Here is a 12,633-nt window from a genome sequence, read left to right on the forward strand (position 1 = left end):
GATCCAGAATAAGTAAAAGCCCCGGAGTCCTGCCCAAACATCTACCCACACTTGATGAAGGCCACATGCCCAAGGAAACTCCCCTTCAACTGATTGGCTACTCACAGCAGATCCCATCATGGGGGTGATCACGTATCAAATCTCAACAGGGAAGTGATCACAACATTATATGCCTGCTAAAACATTGAGAAATATGGCCCAGCCAAGCTGACACACAATCTTAACCATCACAACATCATACATGAAGAAAGTGAAAGATCGTTAAAAAGACCGAATGGTGATGATAACAAATAATAATAATAATAACCTCTATTGAGAGCAGAACTGCCCCATTGGGTTTCCAAGGAGCGGCTGGTGGATTCAAACTGCTGACCTTTTGGTTAGCAGCCATGCTCTTAACCACTGCGCCATGAGGGACTCATGGTGATGATAACTATTTACTAACTACCCTGTGCCAAGTGCTACACATTATCTCATTTGCTTCTCACAGGAAGCCTAGAAGGAAGACAATGTAATTATGCCCATTTTACAGATGGAGCATCTGGAGGTAAGAGCTGGTAGAGTCACAAGCTGTATGCCAGGGGCCAGGACTAGAAAGACACCAAAGCCCAGGTGTTGGATCATTTGTAAGACTGCTCTGTTCTCAGTGAAGGGGGAAGTGAGTTGTAGGGGAGACAATACCACCTCCTGGCTAGAATTCTGGATGATGGCCTATGGATCTCATCTTTTCCCACAGCTTCCCAGAAATGCTTGTGATTTCATCCACACAGCTGGTGAGGGCCTGAAGCAAAACCCTTGTAAGGTAGTAGGCCATAGAAATTAGGGGCAGAGTCTGGGTTTCAAATTTCAGCTCCTTCACATCCAAGGCATACAACCTCAAGAAAGCCGTTCGCTAAACCTCCCTGAGCCTGTTTTCACATCAATAAGATGGGGTCATAACTAACAGTGTTGGGGTACAGATTAAATGAGACAATAGTTTAGCACACTATCAGCGCATGGTGACCACTTCAGTGAACACATTTCCTTTTCTTCTTATGCTTCCCCACCTCAGACTTTCTCCCATCTCACTGTGGCAGAAAAACGTCTTTATTCACCAGTTACAAGCTGTGTTCCTACTATGGGCCAGGCCCTGGGCTAAGCACTTTACAGACATGTTGTTGTTGTTGTTAGGTGCCATGAAGTCAGTTCCGACTCATAGTGACCCCATGCACAATAGAACGAAACACTGCCCATTTCTGCACCATCCTCACAATTGTTGCTATGCTTGATCCCATTGTTGCAGCCACTGTGTCAACCCATCTCCTTGAGGGCCTTCCTCTTTTACGCTGACCCTTTACCAAGCATGATGTCCTTCTCCAGGGACTGATCCCTCCTGATAACATGTCCAAAGTATGTGAGATGTAGTCTTGCCATCCTTGCTTCTAAAGAGCATTCTGGTTGTACTTTTTACAAGACAGATTTGTTCGTTCTTTTGTCAGTCCATGGTATATGCAATATTCGTCACCAACACCACAATTCAAAGGCACCAATTCTTCTTTGGTCTTCCTTATTCATCATCCAGCTTTTGCATGCATATGAGGCAATTGAAAACACCATGGCTTGGGCCAGGTGCACCTTAATCCTCAATGTAATTTCTTTGCTTTCCAGCACTTTAAAGAGGTCTTGTGCAGCAGATTTGCCCAATGCAATGTGTCTTGATTTCTTGACTACTGCTTCCATGGGTGTTGATCATGGATCCAAGTAAAATGAAATCCTTGACAACCTCAATCTTTTCCCTGTTTATCATGATGTTTCTTGGTCCATTTGTGAGGATTTTTATGTTTTCTTTATGTTGAGGTGTAATCCATACTGAAAGCTGTGGTCTTTGATCTTCATCAGTAAGTGCTTCAAGTCCTCTTCACTTTCAGCAAGCAAAGTTGTGTCATCTGTATAACGCAGGTTGTTAATGAGTCTTCCTCCAATCCTGATGCCAGTTCTTCTTCACATAATCCAGCTTCTCCGATTATTTGCTCGGCATACAGATTGGATAGGTATGGTGAAAGGATACAACCCTGACATACACCTTTCCTGACTTGAAACCATGCAGTATTCCCTCATTCTGTTTGAACGACTGCCTCTTGATCCATGTACGGATTCCTCACGAGCACAATTAAGTGTTCCGGAATTCCCATTCTCCTCAAAGTTATTTATAATTCATTATGATCCACTCAGTCGAATGCCTTTGCATAGTAAATAAAGCACAGATAAACATCTTTCTGGTATTCTCTGCTTTCAGCCAGGATCTGTCTGACATCAGCAATGATACCCCTGGTTCCAAGTCCTCTTCTAAATCCGGCTTGAATTTCTGGCAGTTCCTTGTCGATATACTGCTACAGCAAGTCTTGAATGATCTTCAGCAAAATTTTGCTTGCATATGATATTAACAATCTTGTTGGATAATTTCCGCGTTCGGTTGGGTCACCTTTCTTGCGAATAGGTATAAATATGCATCTCTTCCAGTTGGTTGGCCAGGTAGCTGTCTTACAAATTTCTTGGCATAGATGAGCGAGCACTTCCAGTGCTGCATCCATCTGTTGAAACATCTCATTTGGTATTCTTTTAATTCCCAGAGCCTTGTTTCTCACAAATGCCTTCAGCGCAGGTTGGACTTCTTCCTTCAGTACCGTCGGTTCCTGATCATACGTTACCTCCTGAAATGGTTGAACGTCGACCAATTCTTGGTATTGTGACTCTGAGTATTGCTTCCATCTTCTTTTTTTTTTTAATTTTTATTTTACTTTCAGTGAAAGTTTACAAATCAAGTCAGTCTCTCATACAAAAATTTATATACACCTTGCTGTGTACTCCTAGTTGCTGTCCCCCAATGAACGGCACACTGCTTCTCTCCACCCTGTATTCCTTGTATCCATTCATCCAGCTTTTGTCCCCCTCTGCCTTCTCATCTCCCCTCCGGACAGGAGCTGCCCACGTAGTCTCATGTGTCTACTTGAGCCAGGAAGCTCACTCCTCACCAGTATCATTTTCCTTCCATCTTCTTTTGATGCTTCCTTCATTGTTTAATATTTTCCCTGTAGAATCTTTCAGTATTATAAGTCAAGGCTTGAATTTTTTTTTCAGTACTTTCAGCTTAAGAAACGCTGAGTGTGTTGTTCCCTTTTGGTTTTCTATTTTCAGGTGTTTGCACATATCATCATAATACTTTACGTTGTCTTCTGGAGCCTCCCTTTGAAATCTTCTGTTCAGCTCTTTTACTTCATCATTTTTTCCATTTGCTTTAGCTACTCGATGTTCAAGAGCAAGTTTCAGAGTCTCTTCTGACATCCATTTAGGTCTCCTTTCACTCCTGTCTTTTTAATGACCCCTTGCTTTCTTCATGTATGATGTCCTTGATGTCATTCCACAACTCATCTGGTTTTCAGTCATTAGTGTTCAATGCATCAAATCTTTTCTTGAGATGGCCTCTAAATTCAGGTGGGATATACTCAGGATCATACTCTGGCTCTCGTGGACTTGTTCTAATTTTCTTCAGTTTCAACTTGAACTTGCATGTGAGTAAGTGATAGTCTGATCCACAGTCAGCCCCTGGCTTTGTTCTGACTGGTGGTATTGAGCTTTTCCATCTTCTCTTTCCACAGATACAGTCGATATGATCCCTGTGTATTCCATCTGACAAGGTCCACTTGTATAGTCATTTATTTTGGTGGAAAAAGGCATTTGCAATGAAAAAGGTGTTGGTCTTGCAAAATTCAATCATGTGATCTTTGGCAATCATTTCTATCACCAAGGCTGTATTTTCCAACTACTGATTCTTGTTTCCAACTTTTGCATTCCAATCACCAGTAATTATCAGTGCATCCTGATTGCATGTTTGATCAATTTCAGACTGCAGAAGTTAGTTAAAAATCTTCAACTTCTTCATCTTTGGCCTTGGTGGTTGGCATGTAAATTCCAATAATAGTTGTATTAACTAGTCTTCCCTGTAGGCATATAGATATTATCCTATCACTGACAGCGCTGTACTTCAGGATAGATCTTGAAATGTTCTTTTTGACGATGAATGCAACTCCTTTCCTCTTTGAGTTGTCATTCCCAACATAGTGGGCCATATGATTGTCCAACTCAGAATGACCAATACCAGTCCATTTCAGCTCACTAATGCCTAGTATATCAATCTTTATGCATTTCATTTTTGATGATTTCCAATTTTCCTAGATTAATACTTCATACATTCCAGGTTCTGATTATTAATGGATGTTTGCAGCTGTTTCTTCTCATGTTGAGTGGTGCCACATCAGCAAATATAGGTCCCAAAAGCTTGATTCCATCCATGTCATTAAGGTCGACTCTACTTTGAGGAGGCAGCTCTTCCCCACTCGTCTTTTGAGTGCATTCCAACCTGAGGTGCTTATCTTCCAGCACTGTATCAGACAATGTTCCACTGCTATTCATAAGGTTTTCACTGGCTATTCTTTTCTGAAGTAGACCGCCAGGTCCTTCTTCCTAGTCTGTCTTAGTCTAGAAGCTCAGCTGAACCTATCGGCCGTGGGTGACTCTGCTGTCAGTTGAATACCAGTGACATCGCTTCCAGTAATACACAAGCCCCCACAGTACGACAAACTGACAGACACATGGGGGCTTTATGGAATTCAGACATGGCTTTATTGAATTCACAACTCTTTAAGTAGGCATTGTTGGAAACCCCATTTCACAGACAAGGAAACTGAGGCTTAGAGAGGTGAAGTAATTTGCCCAAGGATGAGACTGAAGCATCAAATGCTTGGTGGGATTGTGGTGGGACTTGAAGGTAGGGTGGCAGTTTGCAGAAGATTTGAGCCTCCAAGGCTGTGATGGTTAAGACTGTGTGTCAACTTGGCTAGGCTATGATTCTCAGTGTTTTGGCAGTCATATAATGTTGTGATCAATTCTCTGTTGAGATTTGATACATGATCAGCCCTGTCTTAAGTCATCTAGTGCTGCTATAACAGAAATAACACAAGTGGATGGCTTTAACAAAGAGAAATTTATTTCTTCACAGTAAAGTAGGCTAAAAGTCCAAATTCAGGGCGTCTGCTCCAGGGCAATGCTTTCTCTGTCAGCCTTCTCAGCAAGCTTCCCCTGGACTAGAAGCTTCTCAGAGCAGGGACCCAGGTCTAAAGGATGCACTCTGCTCCCGGCACTGCTTTCTTGGTGGTATGAGGTCCCCCCCTTTCTGCTTCCTTCTTTCCTTTTTCTCTCTTCAGAGATAAAAGTGGTGCAGGCCACACCCCAGGGAAACTCCCTTCACATTGGATCAGGAATGTGACCTGGGTAAAGGTGTTACAATCCCACCCTAATCCTCTTTAACATAAAATTACAATCACAAAATGGAGGACAACCACACAATACTGGGAATCACGGCCTATCTAACCACGTTGATACATATTTTGGGGGGACACAATTCAATGCGTGACAACCCCTAGTTGAAGGGGAGTTTCCTTGGGTATGTGTCCTGCTTTGAGTGTGGATGCACATTCAGGCAGGGATCAGAGGCTTTTGCTCATTCTGGATCCTGCAGCTGGCTCCTGTTCATCTGATCTCTGGTTCTTGGGATTTGATCTAGCAGCTTACATGCGGTCTTGCCTGTTGATCTTGGGATCTGTTGATTCTCCCAGCCTGTGAGCAACAGCCCTGCTCTCTGGCCTGCCAATCTTGGGTCCGCCAGCCTCTGCGGCTACGTGAATCAGAAGGCTCTTTCCTGACTCTTGGACTTGGGACGTTATAGCCTCTACAACTGCGTGAGCCATTTCCTTGATATAAATCTCTCTATGTATATACTTATATGCTTTACTGGTTTTGCTCCTCTAGAGAACCTAGCCGAAGACAAAGGCCTACCATTGCCCCCGAAGCTCAGCGAAGTTTGGTCTTGGCAATGACAGCAAACCTGACAGACTCAGGTAGTTGGGAAATCTCTCGGGAGTTTTTTAGGCCCCTGGCTGGCAGCCATTTGGAGCCACTTCTTACCTCAGAGATGGCTCACCAAGGAAGTCCACCAAAAGTGCTTGAACTTTTTTTTGTTTTAGTTGTGGTAAAATATAAATCACAAAAACAATTGTCATTTTAACCAGTCTTAAATGTAGAATACATTCAAACTTTTAAAAGCTGGAAAGTGGCTCCTTCTACTATCCCTTAAACTTCGTTTAAATAAGCCCATTGCCGTGGAGTCAATTCCAACTCATAGCAGCTGGTGGATCTGAACTGCCTACCTTTTGGTTAGCAGCCAAGCTCTCAGCCACTACGTCACCAGACCTCTACATGCTGCAAGTAAGCTGAGGGTTACAAACTCAAGTCAGTCTGACAGGGTTTGAGTCCTGGCTCTGCCATTTATCAGCTGTGTGACCTTAGGCAACTCACTTCACATCTGAGTCCTTGTTCCCTCAATTTACCCTCATACACACACTCCACCACTAGCCCCTGGCAACCACTATAGTTTTCTTTTAAAAAAATGTGAAATAAATGGAATCATACAATATGTAACTTTCTGAGACTGGCTTCTCTGAGCAAATTGGGTTAAAAATATTACATCCCTCTTAGAGTTGTTGGAAGAATAGATGGTTAATTATATGTAAACAGCTATGATTAACACGTACCAAGGGCTCAATGGGGCAGTTCTACTCTGTCCTTTAGGGTCGCTGAGTCAGAATCGACTAGCCAGCACTGGGTTTAAGGGCTCAATAAGAAAACCCTGGTGGCGAAGGGGTTAAGTGCCACGGCTGCTAACCAAAAATCAGCAGTTTGAATTTACCAGGCGCTTCTCGGAAACTTTATGTCCTATACGGTTGCTATGAGTCGGAATAGGCTCCACGGCAACGGGTTTGGTTTTTAGTTTTTTTTAAAGGTTTGACAAATGTTAGCTATTGTTACTATTATTACTGCTACAGGGACCTTATTCTATTTCTCCCTCTGCCAGCAATGTCAGCTCCCAAGCAGGCAAACATTTTCCTGTTTTGTTCACTAGTGTATCCCTAGTGCCAAGGCCCATAGTGAAAAACCAAAACCCATGGCTGTCGATTTCTACTCAGAGTAACCCTGTAGGACAGAGTAGAACTGCCCGGTAAGTTTTCCAAGTCTGTAATCTTTATGGAGGAAGAGCCCTGGTGGTTCAGTGGTTAAGTTCTTGGCTGCTAACTGAAAGGTCAGGAGTTTGAACCCACCTGCTGCTCTGCAAAAGAAAGATGTGGCAGTCTGCTTCCATAAAAATTACAGCTTTGGAAACCCTATGGGGTAATTCTATCTTGTTCTACAGGGTCGACTATGAGTCAGAATTGACTCAACTGCAATAGGTTTGGTTTCGATTTTTTAATCTTTATGCAAGCAGACAGCCACATCTTTCTCCCATGGAGAGTCTGGTGAGTTCGAACCACCGATCTTTTGGTTAACAGCCAAGCACTTAACCACTGTGCCACCAGGGCTCTTTTGGCACATAGTAGATAATATTTACGGAATGAATTGTTGTATGAATACACTCTTTAAGAAACATTTTGTGGGCCCCAAGATGTGTCTTCAGGCTGACAATTTGTGCGTGATGTTCAAGGAATCAGTTGTCTTTTTGCTTTAGTCAACACCTGCTATGTGCGAGGTATAGCTCTAAAAACTGCAGCGGATGTAATGAATAGAAGACATTCCTGGCTGGAGTAGGAGTCAGCAAGTTGGAGAGCAAAAAGGAAGGGCATTGGTTTGTCAAACAGATCAGGGTTTATGACCTGATTCTGTCTCTTGTATGGAGCTGGGAACCACAGCCCTCCAAGCCTCAGTTTCCTTACTTGTACAAACAGACTAAGGATCCTGCTAATTCTCCCCTCACAGGTCTGTGACAAGTAGCAAAAGTGTGTGTGTCAAGTGCTTCAGCAGTCCCGCCACAAAGTGTCTTGAGTGGCCTGCCATGTGCCATGCACTATGCCACATGCTGCAGAGGCAACCGCAGAACAGAGAAGTCAGAGTTGCTACCTGCATGCAGTCATAGGCTAATGGGGAGAGACAGATGATAAATACGCAGAAAGCAAATTAGCCTGCTGACCATCAGACTGGGGCCCTGGTGGCACAGTGATTGGCTGCGAACCAGAAGATTGGCAGTTGGAGTTGCTCCTTGGAAATCCTATGGGGCACTTCTACACTGTCCTATAGGGTTGTTATGAGTTGGAATTGACTCAATGGCAACGGTTTGGTTGGTTGGACCATCAGACCAGGAGCCCTGTGGCGCAGTGGTTAAGCACTTGGCTGCTAACCAAAAGGTCAGTGGTTTGAACTTCATGAGATTACAGCCTTGGAAACCCTATAGGGCAGTTCTACTCTGTCCTACTGGGTCACTATGAGTCAGAACCGACTTGATGGCAACAGGTTTAGGTCATCAAATCAGGATGCTCTGAACAATATAAACATTCTAAGGAGGCATAGGAGGCCTGGAAAAATAATTTAACAACCCTTCTCCTAAGTGAGGAAATGCTGGTGGGGTAGTGGTTAAGAGCTACGGCTGCTAACCATAAAGGTCATCAGTTAGAACCCACCAGGAACTCCGTGGGAATCCTGTAGGGCAGTTCTACTTTGTCCTATATAACCTCTGAGTTGGAATCGACTGAATGGCAATGGGTTTGGGTTTTTGAGTCCTCCTAAGTCGATAGCACTGTTTTCTTTTTTTAAGTGATGGCTGCTTTCTAACCAATAACATTCCCAGGCCATTTCCATGGTCCCACCTCCAAAACACTACCGCCGCCTCCTCCTCATTGACAGTCATCAAGGGTAACCCTAAACCCTATAAAAGTCCCTCTCCAGTGCCCCTAAAGGTTTGACCACAGGGGTGTCCCTGGCTAATGCACTAGAGTCTCAAGTTCTCTAGCTTCCTATTAATTCAGCCATACATGTTGGCTGGAGGTTGACAGGTAATGAGCATTTCCTCCCCAGCTCCATCCCTCTAGGTCACAGCTGCCTGACAGGCTCCCTCCCCTCACTTGGAGCCTCAGGGTGGTAAGAGAATTGCTGCTGCTAGCCTTGGGTTATTATACTATCCCCTTGGGGATTCCAGACACTGACCACGCCCCTACAACCATTGTAACTAAATTCATATATCCTAATTTGGCAAGGCACATTTCCTCGCCGATACCCTGGAATATGCAATAGGTGCCCTGATGGCACAGGGCTAAGGGGGTTCAAACCCACCAGCCGCTCCACTGGACAAAGATGTGGCAATCTTTACAGCCTTGGAAACCCGATGGGGTAGTTCTACTCTGCCATATACATAAGGTTGCTGAGTCAGCAATGGGTTTCGGTTTTAACAGCCAAATCTACTTGGCTGTACCAGAAACTAGGGTAAGCATTTTATACAATACACCTTTAATCCTCACTGTCATTATCTCCATTCTGCCAAAGAAGCTGAAGTTCAAGGGTGAGATAATGTGCCCAAGGCCACACAGCTGATATGGGGACCCACAATTCAAACCCAGCCAGTGATTGAACCAACGCTCCAACTTTTCTGCCTTCCTTAGGAGGGGGTAAAAATTTGGCCAAGATTCAGGAGCAGGAGAATTAATCTACTGCACCAACACGTGTTGTTAGGAACCAACTGCCTGATAGGGAATTTCCTTTCAATAAAACCTGGGATCAAGAATTACTCAAATGAAACTTGTAGATAACCAGTTCCGACTTGATACCCCTGTTCAAGGTTTTTCACCAACAGTTAAACCAAATACAAGAACACTGATTTAAAAGATTTTATTTTCTTTTTCCAAATCGGAAAACAAAGCTAGAAAGATCACAAAGACTTAAAAAAAAAAAGCACAGGTTTTTCAACTCTGGATATTGCTGAAGTTATGTACACAATCACCCTAGGATTCTGGTGCAGTCTGTTCCACCTCTCAGTAACACACAGGGTGTTTTTCAAAAGGCCTTGTATTCAAAATCCATGGTTGAGAACCTTACTAAAAATAAAACAAAAACGTGGATTAGCTAGTACTCCATTCTGGTGTAAAATGCTACTTGTTAGGGCAATGGGAGCATCTGTTTGAGACTTAGCTATTCAGAAAGAACTAGGTGGATGAACAAACAAGTAGCAGACTAAGGGAGCCAAGAGACTTCCAATCACTGAGACAAACCACCTACCATCTACAATCCAATACCTATGTTGTCTAAATTCTTAATCTCATTATTAAAATAAATCTTTACAGGAAACAGAAGCAATAGATCTAGAATGGGACCCACACTACCGGAAAACTTTAAAAGGTATACTATCTGCCAAAGCATACATAGTAACTAAAAATGTTCAATAAGCTTTTTTCCCTTCTTTATTCCTGAAAGACCTAGTAGTGCCGCCAGGGGAGTATCAGTCGTACTGAGAGGGGAGTCATTCTTAACCTCCTGTTTTATACCCAAGGTGGAACTGGGCCCTGAGGTTACTCCCAACTGGGCCTCTCTACCACTACCCTACTTAATTACCATTTCACTGAAGAAACCGCCACCTTGCAGAATACTCACCTACTACAGAAGACAGACAAGCCGGGGGAAGACACCAGGCTGTGTCATCAACCCACTTCTTGCCCTGTGACACGTGCCTCCCGACCTGTACAAAGCAAACAGATAATTCCTTTGAGGGGGGGTGGTGTCAGGCTGTGGGGAGAACAAGCCAATACCTACTTAAAAAACAAGGATTTCATCCCTGGGGCCAATGCATCAGACAAAAAACTGGCTAGTAGTTAAGAGATCAACATGGTCGATCTGATGGGGAAAAAAGTTCTGTCATCAGCTGCAATGGCCAGAAACTAAGAAGCAACCCTGTGTTAACAACCAATATGAAACAGTTACTGTCCCTCCTCTCCCAAATCTTACTCGGGTGACAGAAACAAATGTGGGCATCACTTACCAAACCTTTTCCACACCAGGACTCCTCCTGGTCCATTCAGATTCCCGCCAGCAGCAAACCTAAGATGAAAACACAGAAAGATCAGCTCCTGCCAGCTACATCCCCAAGGGAGACAGGGCAGAGGAGCTGCTCAAACTGGCATATCAGACAGAAACTGGCTTAGAGAAGTTAGATCAACATGGTCGATCTGTCGGGGAAAAAAGTTCAGTCATCATATATGCCAGCAGGAAGCTTACAGCTTTGACAGCTGCCTCTAAAGGCAGGTATTTTATTTCAATATAGACACTGAAAGTGCCTTGAACGAAGAGTAAGATCTAGCTGGTCTGCGTCCACGTTTGCAAAGTCATTCAACATTTGAACATTTCTGTGCTGTGTCCTGTTGCTGGCACAACAAATACCTCTGGACCCCTATGAGAGGCCAGTGCAGCTGGGGACAGTGACTTTCATAAAGATTAGGAAGATAAGAGATAACCACGTGCTCCCAAGAAATTCTGCCCTTTCATGTCTCAACCCTGGACTCAAGGAAGTGAGAAAGTTATGCAGTTGGGAATTAGTTCGAGTGGCTAACTCAACAGAAAGTAGTTCTCATAAGAGAGCTAGAAAGTCCACACATTATCCACCCACTTGGAAGTTTAAAGGCGTAAGAAATCTATTTGCCCAGAAACACAAATGAGTGGAAGCCCAAATCGTGGTTTAAGGGGCACTGAACACCTTTTACAATTAAAAGATCATTTCACATCGAGCCATTAGTTCTCCTGAACCTCAGTTTCACCAATAAGCCTGGTCGTGAGAACTGCAATAAAGCATACAAAACACTTTAAGTACCTATTACCTAAGAGATGCTCAATTATTAAACCTTCCAATTTTTAATTTTTTCTAGCGAACTAAAAGGCCCCTCAACAGGCCAGTAGACAAATGCTTACCCCAGAGGTCAGGAGACCGAAGGCTGGAAACGTCCGCACCGGGTGCCTTCGGTGGCCCAGCGGCGTCCCACTTCAACAGCCATCCTGCACGCTCCGGCCGCGCTAACCTGCGAACAATGAAAGGGCATGGATCACCATCTTCCCACGATCAGAAATAAACAGGGCCGGGCCGTTTGAGACTGGTATATCAGAACCAACTGGCAGGTGTTCAAAGACATCAGCATTGTCGATATGATGGGGAAAAAAGTCAAGTCATCACTTATACCAGCCTGGGGCACCTCGGGTCCGTGCGTTAGCCGTGGGTTTTCCCAGCTCCAACTTACCTTCCCCACGGCCCTAAGGCCTACCTAGCTCAGAGCCAGAGAAATCCCAAGGAGGGGGCAACTACCATGGGCCGCTGGAGGGACGGTGCAGAGACCGGAAGGGAAAAAGAGGGCCACAGAAAACAACAGGGTCTACACTCACCACATACGGTAGCAAACCGGAGGTCCCGGGATGGGCCCACATCGGGGGGACCCGAACTACAGACACCACCCCCGACAGCACCCCAAACGAGAAAGGAAGAAAGACGGCGTGGACCTCACTTATATAGCCACAGGAGGCTCTCGAGCCTGCGCACTGACCTCAAGACGCTTCCCCTTCCCTTCGCGCCGCGCAGGGACCCCTGGGAGATGTAGTCTCCAAGTCGCCCGGCTCGAGGCGATCGGATGGTTGTCAAGGCCGCGTCTAGCCCCGCCCCCCTCCCCGTACACACTAGGCCACCGGGGTCGACCGCTTCGCCGCCATGTCGCGCTTCGCACGCACCGAGGTGCCGGTCGGGGCCAC

General features: G+C 44.7%; 1 long non-coding RNA gene and 3 other non-coding genes across 4 annotated transcripts; all 4 read right to left on the reverse strand.

Annotated features, from left to right (window-relative positions):
* Positions 1-9,726: 9,726 nt before the first annotated feature.
* LOC126067229 (uncharacterized) lies at positions 9,727-12,376 on the reverse strand. Its single transcript, XR_007515362.1, has 5 exons — positions 12,274-12,376; positions 11,809-11,915; positions 10,886-10,944; positions 10,501-10,585; positions 9,727-9,947 (listed from the first exon to the last, which is right to left on the reverse strand). It is a non-coding gene; the product is annotated as an uncharacterized LOC126067229 (long non-coding RNA).
* Positions 10,687-10,778, reverse strand: LOC126067883 (small nucleolar SNORD12/SNORD106). The gene has a single exon (XR_007515495.1). It is a non-coding gene; the product is annotated as a small nucleolar SNORD12/SNORD106 (small nucleolar RNA).
* On the reverse strand, positions 11,020-11,110 carry LOC126067884 (small nucleolar SNORD12/SNORD106). Its single transcript, XR_007515496.1, has one exon. It is a non-coding gene; the product is annotated as a small nucleolar SNORD12/SNORD106 (small nucleolar RNA).
* On the reverse strand, positions 11,987-12,077 carry LOC126067885 (small nucleolar SNORD12/SNORD106). Its single transcript, XR_007515497.1, has one exon. It is a non-coding gene; the product is annotated as a small nucleolar SNORD12/SNORD106 (small nucleolar RNA).
* Positions 12,377-12,633: the final 257 nt, after the last annotated feature.

Source organism: Elephas maximus, chromosome 25 (genome assembly GCF_024166365.1).
Source record: "Elephas maximus indicus isolate mEleMax1 chromosome 25, mEleMax1 primary haplotype, whole genome shotgun sequence".
In the NCBI taxonomy this organism is placed as follows: Eukaryota; Metazoa; Chordata; class Mammalia; order Proboscidea; family Elephantidae; genus Elephas; species Elephas maximus.